This window comes from Temnothorax nylanderi, unplaced genomic scaffold (assembly GCF_030848795.1).
Source record: "Temnothorax nylanderi isolate EJ_2023f unplaced genomic scaffold, tnyl_v1.0 TNYL_tig0277_pilon, whole genome shotgun sequence".
In the NCBI taxonomy this organism is placed as follows: Eukaryota; Metazoa; Arthropoda; class Insecta; order Hymenoptera; family Formicidae; genus Temnothorax; species Temnothorax nylanderi.
Genome location: NW_027249339.1, coordinates 240,772 through 247,987, shown reverse-complemented (window position 1 = coordinate 247,987; position 7,216 = coordinate 240,772). Strand labels below are relative to the sequence as shown.

Sequence of the window (7,216 nt, the reverse complement as noted above, 5' to 3'; positions counted from 1 at the left end):
GATGACGACGACGACGACGAAGATTTGCGCGGTCGGTGCACCGACCGCGCAAATCTTCGTCGTCGTCGTCGTCATCGTCATCGTCACCATCGCCGCCGTCGTCGCAGACGAACGGAAGAAAGGGAAATCACCGATGTGTGTTACCAATTTCTTTTGGATGGTCCAACCAAATACTATGGTTGCTCCAACTACGGCAGTATAACTAACAAGGGAACGGTCGGGGGTGTCCGAGACCGATTTGGATGCGCTTTGGATATGTTGTTGAGCATCAAAAAATATTAGACTCGTATTTTTTTTTTTGCGGCTTATCTCGACGTTTATTGGTCGAAAAAACCCGATTTAGAACCTACCCGATTTGGATGCGCTTTGAATATGTTGTTGAGCATCAAAAAACATTAGACACGTGTTTTTTTTTTGCGGCGTATCTCGACGTTTAGGGGTTGAAACAACCTTTCGAAAATAACGGATTTTATAGTTTTTAGCGAATATCTTCGAAAATATAAGGCGTATGAAAAAAAGTTTGGTACAAAAGGTTTATGGCTTTTTGTGCTCTTTACAATGGCGTAATCAGATTTTTCAAATTTGTCACATTTTTTAATTTAACCCCACCCCCACCTATTATTTTTGCCAAATATAACAATTTTTCCAACGCAAATTTAAGAGCGTCAAATGCCAAATACATTTATGTGTATTTTTATTATGATACCATTATTAGATTTTTGGCAAGACGAGATGATATGTGGTATAGGCGTCGCGCTGTAGGTAGGTGTTGCGTTATTTCTGTTCAAGTTGCGCCGTACGCTTAAAAATTTCCATTTCAACTCCGGGATGACCGAAAGCGCTGATGCGAAGGCCAGCGCAAGGCTATTTCGAGAGTCCTGGACTAGCAACGGAATGTAGACTCCGATATTATAAATACCACCGCCGAATTGTAAGATCGAGCGGGCAGTCGCAAATTTGAACGTGCGTCACATTAACCGCTACAATAATACACTATCCCAATTATAACTCCGGGACAACCGACCGATTCTACTACCACCTTCACTAATTTGGCTCTCCCATCGTGCTAGTTGTCGTATTGATGTAACTTTTTTGTACCTTCGTTTAACTCCTTCAAGCGATCTTCCCCTTGTTTTACCACTCCTCCAGTATTCCACAGCTTGCCTTTTATAGTCACTTGATATTGTTGCCTCAACAGAGCTGCAAGTAACTTCTTCCGGAAGATATACTTTACCATCATCTTCCTCAAATAAATCAACTCTTTCCGGTTCTGGAATCTCATATATATCATAAAAACCTAAAGTTTCTTCCTCTTCTACGTCAAATTCTTGGTTTTGTATGTCAAGCAGTATACGTTCAATGTTTTCTTTTACTTCTTCTTCCTCCGAAGTTGTCGGACTTGGTGAATAGTTGAAAGCAGTGAAAGTTGCAGAGAGTAGCATTATTACATTGTATGGATTAAACTTCATTCTGAAAAATATTAAAATTAAATATTTGTCTCGAACTTTAATTATATAAATAAATACGCACTTTATAATTAATGGAGTGGTCTTTGTTAGGTTTGATACCGTCTCTTTCCAATTTGCGACTGCCCGCCCGATACAATTCGGCGGTATTTATAATGTCGGAGTCGACATTCCGTTGCTAGTCCAGGACTCTCGAAATAGCCTTGCGCTGGCCTTCGCATCAGCGCTTTCGGTCATCCCGGAGTTGAAATGGAAATTTTTAAGCGTACGGCGCAACTTGAACAGAAATAACGCAACACCTACTTACAGCGCGACGCCTATACCACATATCATCTCGTCTTGCCAAAAATCTAATAATGGTATCATAATAAAAATACACATAGATGTATTTGGCATTTGACGCTCTTAAATTTGCGTTGAAAAAATTGTTATATTTGGCAAAAATAATAGGTGGGGGTGGGGTTAAATTAAAAAATGTGACAAATTTGAAAAATCTGATTACGCCATTGTAAAGAGCACAAAAAGCCATAAACCTTTTGTACCAAACTTTTTTTCATACGCCTTATATTTTCGAAGATATTCGCTAAAAACTATAAAATCCGTTATTTTCGAGGGGTTGTTTCAACCCCTAAACGTCGAGATACGCCGCAAAAAAAAACACGTGTCTAATGTTTTTTGATGCTCAACAACATATTCAAAGCGCATCCAAATCGGGTAGGTTCTAAATCGGGTTTTTTCGACCAATAAACGTCGAGATAAGCCGCAAAAAAAAAATACGAGTCTAATATTTTTTGATGCTCAACAACATATCCAAAGCGCATCCAAATCGGTCTTGGACACCCCCGACCGTTCCCTTGTAAGTACTATGGTTGCTCCAACTATGGCAGTATAAACAAGTGCCGTTGGTATATGTGACCAAGATATCAGCTGGCGCATATATAATCAAGGCACTTGGTCGAGGCGACCATTTTTTTTATTATCTCAACCAAGCCTTTTTTCCGTGTATACTATTAATCGTTATCTGCCAGCATTCAAAACAATTTACTCTTACATTAGTATCATTTTTATTAATGACTTTAATACTTTTCAAAAAGCATATCATTTCTTCTAAAAACTGTTGTTGTATTTCGCTTCCGGTAAAAACTTTACCATATTTTTTAGGGCTACTTGCAGTAAAAGAATTCAAAATATCAAATAATTTATCGAAATGGTCTATCAAATCAATGGTTCCAACTGCTTCACTTGGAAGTAAACCGTGAGACATTTGTGTACACATGCCTGCAGCGCAACGATTGCTAAATACTTGGACAGCAAATTTCACTTTCATTCTTTGAAAACCATTGGGATCAATATGGCATTTCGTTAATTTAGGTGCCAATTTTATCCATTGTTTACTATCTTTCATATAAAATTGAACAATGTGAGTCCATGATGCTATTTTATTATTAAACTAAAAATCATGATTCAGGAGATTATTGCGTGTTGCTTTTAATAAATGAGGAGTATCAAAAATGTAAAGTACTTCTTCCTCCTCAACTGAAAAGGTTGAGTTTTTTGTCGAAATTCCTAGCTCGCGAGATAAATGGATAAAATTAGATCCCATATCCGTTACTAATGCATGTACTGTTGCACCACTCATTTTTAATTTAATTATTGTCTCAAATATTATTCTTTTTAAATCATGATTCCGACATGTAGTTTCGACAAAACAATAACATAAGGGAAGTTTCCAATTTCCTGCAATGCTACGTGCCATTATAACAAAAACGCTTTTTGCAGGTACAGATGTTTTTTTCTTTTCCATTATCCTCAAACCCAATAATTTCATCTTGCGATACATTATAAAATAAATGAGATTTTAAACTCATCTCATCTGCGCATAAAATACAATGTCTATCCATCGGAGGCAATGACTTTAATTTTAATGCTAAAGTATCAAAAATTTTATTATTTAAACCAGGTGCAATATTCCACGTTTGAGTCAATAATTGTAAAGAACGTATTGAGGGTAATGGAATTGATTTCTTCAATTCTCTATAGTTTCGCGGATTTAAAAAATATAAACATAATGCAAATTTTTTTAATTCAGGATCGTACCTTCTACTACGACTACGTTTTACTTGCGCGTCAATTTGTGCCGACAACAATCTCGCAAACCTTACAGGTAATAACTTACTTCCTAATGTACGCAGAGTCTCAAACTGATCCGCATCCTCCGCATTTGCTGCTTTTTTTTTGGAGTTAGGCACTTTACCTTTTCGTAACCGTCTTCGTAATCGTTTCTCGCAGACTTTTAACTTGCGCTTTCAACTTCTTATTCTTCAATCTCAGTTTCGTCTTTCGAGGAGAATTGTCGGAAGACATATTTGCTTGCTGGGTCTTCGTACATGTGCCAGATGTGCTCCTGCGCACACAAAATATTTACATTTCTTACAGATTGCAAAAACAGATAAATTAATACAGTAAAGCCCGTATCAGACTACGGATTGGGATTGAGATTGGATTGAAATTTGACCAATCAGAGCAAAGTTTACTAAACTTGAGATCAGTTTTCTCTATTCTGATTGATTAAATTTCAATTCAATCTCAATCCCAATCCGTAGTCTGATACGGGCTAAAGAGATATATAGATTGAAGTAAAATAAATAAAACTTACGGTCCAGCAATTTCAGCATCATTATTCATTACACGTTCAGGTTCAGGTTCAGGTAATTGCAAGTTACTGCAAAAGGTATAATTAAAAGAATGTTATTTTTATTACAATATTCAAATATTTTCCAAATATTGAAAAAAATTATTATATATATATGTTTTTGGTAAGTGTTTATGAAAATAATTACTAGTCTTTTATTATTACCTGTTATTTTCTTCTCTGCTTGTTGATGGAGTTGCAATCTGTACATCCAGATCCATCTCAAACGTTCCAACGTTGAAACATGTATTGCTACAAAAAAATCGAGTTAAATGAGCTATTACAATTTTGGTTTTAGTATTTGTATATAAAATGTATGGTAATTGTGACGATTCTTAAACATGAAATTATATTTCACGTCGAACAAAATCACTTGTAAATAACTTCAAATAATTAATCAAATATTTGAAGATAGAAATAATACGTAAAATCGATATTATTCAATGTTATTAGAAGAGCAACGCGCGTAATCCACATTCCATATATCTAAACCGATCGATTTTAGTTTTCAAACTCAACACGTGCATATTTCGTACATCATATAAGAAAACTTTTCTAAGGAAAAAAGGCTCTTGTCCTAGGTCCTTCTCTCCGTGCACCATAAAAAGAATTTATAGTGGAGGGGATAAGAGGCCACAAAGGCCCGCTAGGATTCTGTAAAATTTCAGTCTGCTTCAGTCTGCTGGTAGCAACCAAGTGCAGAAGTACTCAAATCGATGAAGAATTTAACATATCAAAAAATTAAGAGATATATTTACAACTCTTTTTTCTATATTTGAATTTATATTTTATAACATATAGTTAACTTCAAAGAAAATGTATGAATTCTTTTATATTTTTTCAATTATTCTAATGATGTGTATAAAATGGTCTACATGTCTACAATTAACTTATTAGAAAAACGTGTTCAATTCAAAAATTAAAATACATTTATAATAATAAAATTCAGAATAAGACTTTAATATTATAAGATAAAAAAGCTATCATAATAGTTGATTGTAATGGTATATACTAGATTTTATATACATATATATGTGTGTGTGTGTGTATACAATATAATGTTCTTTTTGTACAGTAATTATATATATATATATATATCAATGTATTTTAATTTTTAAATTGGACACGTTTTTCTAATACCTTAATTGTAGACATTGTCCCGGCTCCAAAAAGTCGGCAAGCGGCTAGTACAGCCTTTGGATAAGGACTCGACAGTCAGGCGGGAGTGGCACTCATATGAATTCACTCAAAGTTGATTATCAAAACATTTAATATCCGTCGTCAGTTAAACTCGATGTCCGTTACAAGTAAATTTGCGCACGACCGTCTCGAACGAAAGCTGGAGGACGAATCAGTCGGCCGTTAGTCGATCGAAGCGACCGAATACATCTTCGACCGTTAACGTGGTCCAAAACAAGGCGAAGCACCGGTGCCTCTTATGTCTTTCGATTAAACATAAACACCGTGTATACTGGTGACGATCACGTGTTCGTTTAAGCCAAGCGTTTCGTTTCGAGAGCGTTCGCGATGATCTGCGAAATAAACGAATTGTGGCGATGCTTCCGACGAACGTTTCGTGCGGATTACGGGACAATAATTTCGATGCCGGAACAGACATGTAGACCATTTTATACACATCATTAAAATAATTGAAAAAATATAAAAGAATACATTCATACATCTTCTTTGAAGTTAACTATGTTATAAAATATTATAAATTCAAAAATAGAAAAAAGAGTTGTAGATATTTCTTATATTTTTTGATATTTTAAATTCTTCATCAATTTGAGTATTTCTGCATTTGATTGCTACCAGCAGACTGAAGCAGACGGAAATTTTACAGGATCCTTGCGGGCCCTTGTAGCCTCTTATCCCCTTCACTATAAATTCTTTTTATGGTGGACGGAGAGAAGGACCTAGGACAAGAGCCTTTTTTCCCTATATATATATATATTTTTTTTTATTTGACGCACCTTGTTGTTTCTTCTTGTACAGTATCCATTGACATGTGTTGTTCAATGTTCAAAGCGTAGCACTCATCGTTGTCCATTATTGTGCTTCTGGAAAAAAGTTGATTTGAGTTATGTGTTAATTTAAATTTAATTTTTCTAATATTTTTATAATAAATGCAAAAATAGCTTACACATTATTGTTTTCATTTTCCATTGATACTATTACATCCGTTGATACTGTAGAAGCTGTAGTACTGCTGTAAAATAATATATTTTTAATTATTTTATATTACTATCAAAAATATTCTGAAGTATCAAAACTAGATTTTTCAAAATAAAGAGTAATTAAAACTAATATAAATGAAAACTTACTTATTATTATTAGTGACTTACTTATTATTAGTGAACTCTAAACATCTTGTTGGTACAGCATCTGGATGAAGGCGAGCTCGACTTTTGACCATTTTATATTTATTTTCCTCAAAATGTACATGGCACAATCGACAATTGCGGTGAGCATACTCGGGGCCTTTCGATATTAAGTCTAATCTTCTGCATGCTTGAACCCATGCCAACCATCTGTATATGTCAGAATAATTAATTAAATTACGCAAATAATGAAATAATAATGTAAACAATTATTAAAATAGTATTTGTACCTATCATGTTCTTTTGGAAAAAGGAAGAAGTGTCGTTTTTCCACATTTATGGTGCTCATACATCCTGTCACTGCACACCAATGACTTTCTTTTTTAAAGTTTTTAATAGTTTTTTCCATTTTCTAATCCCTTCTCGTAGCAAGAAATCTGAAACAAAGCTAAGATCAAAGTGCTCTCAAAGAAAAGAAAACCTGTATAAAATTTATACAGGTTAACTTTCCTTCCTATACTTCCAATACACAAATCACTTCACAATCACTTCACAAATCTCTTCACAATCACACACTTTACAATCACACACTTCACACAATTTTTTTCCGACTTTTATCAAGTCAATCTATAGCTGTCTATAGCATTTTAACGCCTTAGCATTTAAATGTGCCTCTAAATCCGTTAGAAAAGGAAAGACAGTAAGAAGAAAAGAGACAGAGGTAGTGCTTTATTTCG

General features: G+C 34.5%; 2 long non-coding RNA genes across 2 annotated transcripts; both read right to left on the bottom strand.

Moving 5' to 3' along the window:
• Positions 1-289: 289 nt before the first annotated feature.
• LOC139780421 (uncharacterized) lies at positions 290-1,566 on the bottom strand. Its single transcript, XR_011720233.1, has 2 exons — positions 1,531-1,566; positions 290-980 (listed from the first exon to the last, which is right to left on the bottom strand). It is a non-coding gene; the product is annotated as an uncharacterized lncRNA (long non-coding RNA).
• A 4,545-nt stretch (positions 1,567-6,111) lies between these two features.
• On the bottom strand, positions 6,112-6,869 carry LOC139780415 (uncharacterized). The gene is made up of 3 exons (XR_011720225.1): positions 6,770-6,869; positions 6,504-6,689; positions 6,112-6,367 (listed from the first exon to the last, which is right to left on the bottom strand). It is a non-coding gene; the product is annotated as an uncharacterized lncRNA (long non-coding RNA).
• Between the last annotated feature and the right edge of the window lie 347 nt (positions 6,870-7,216).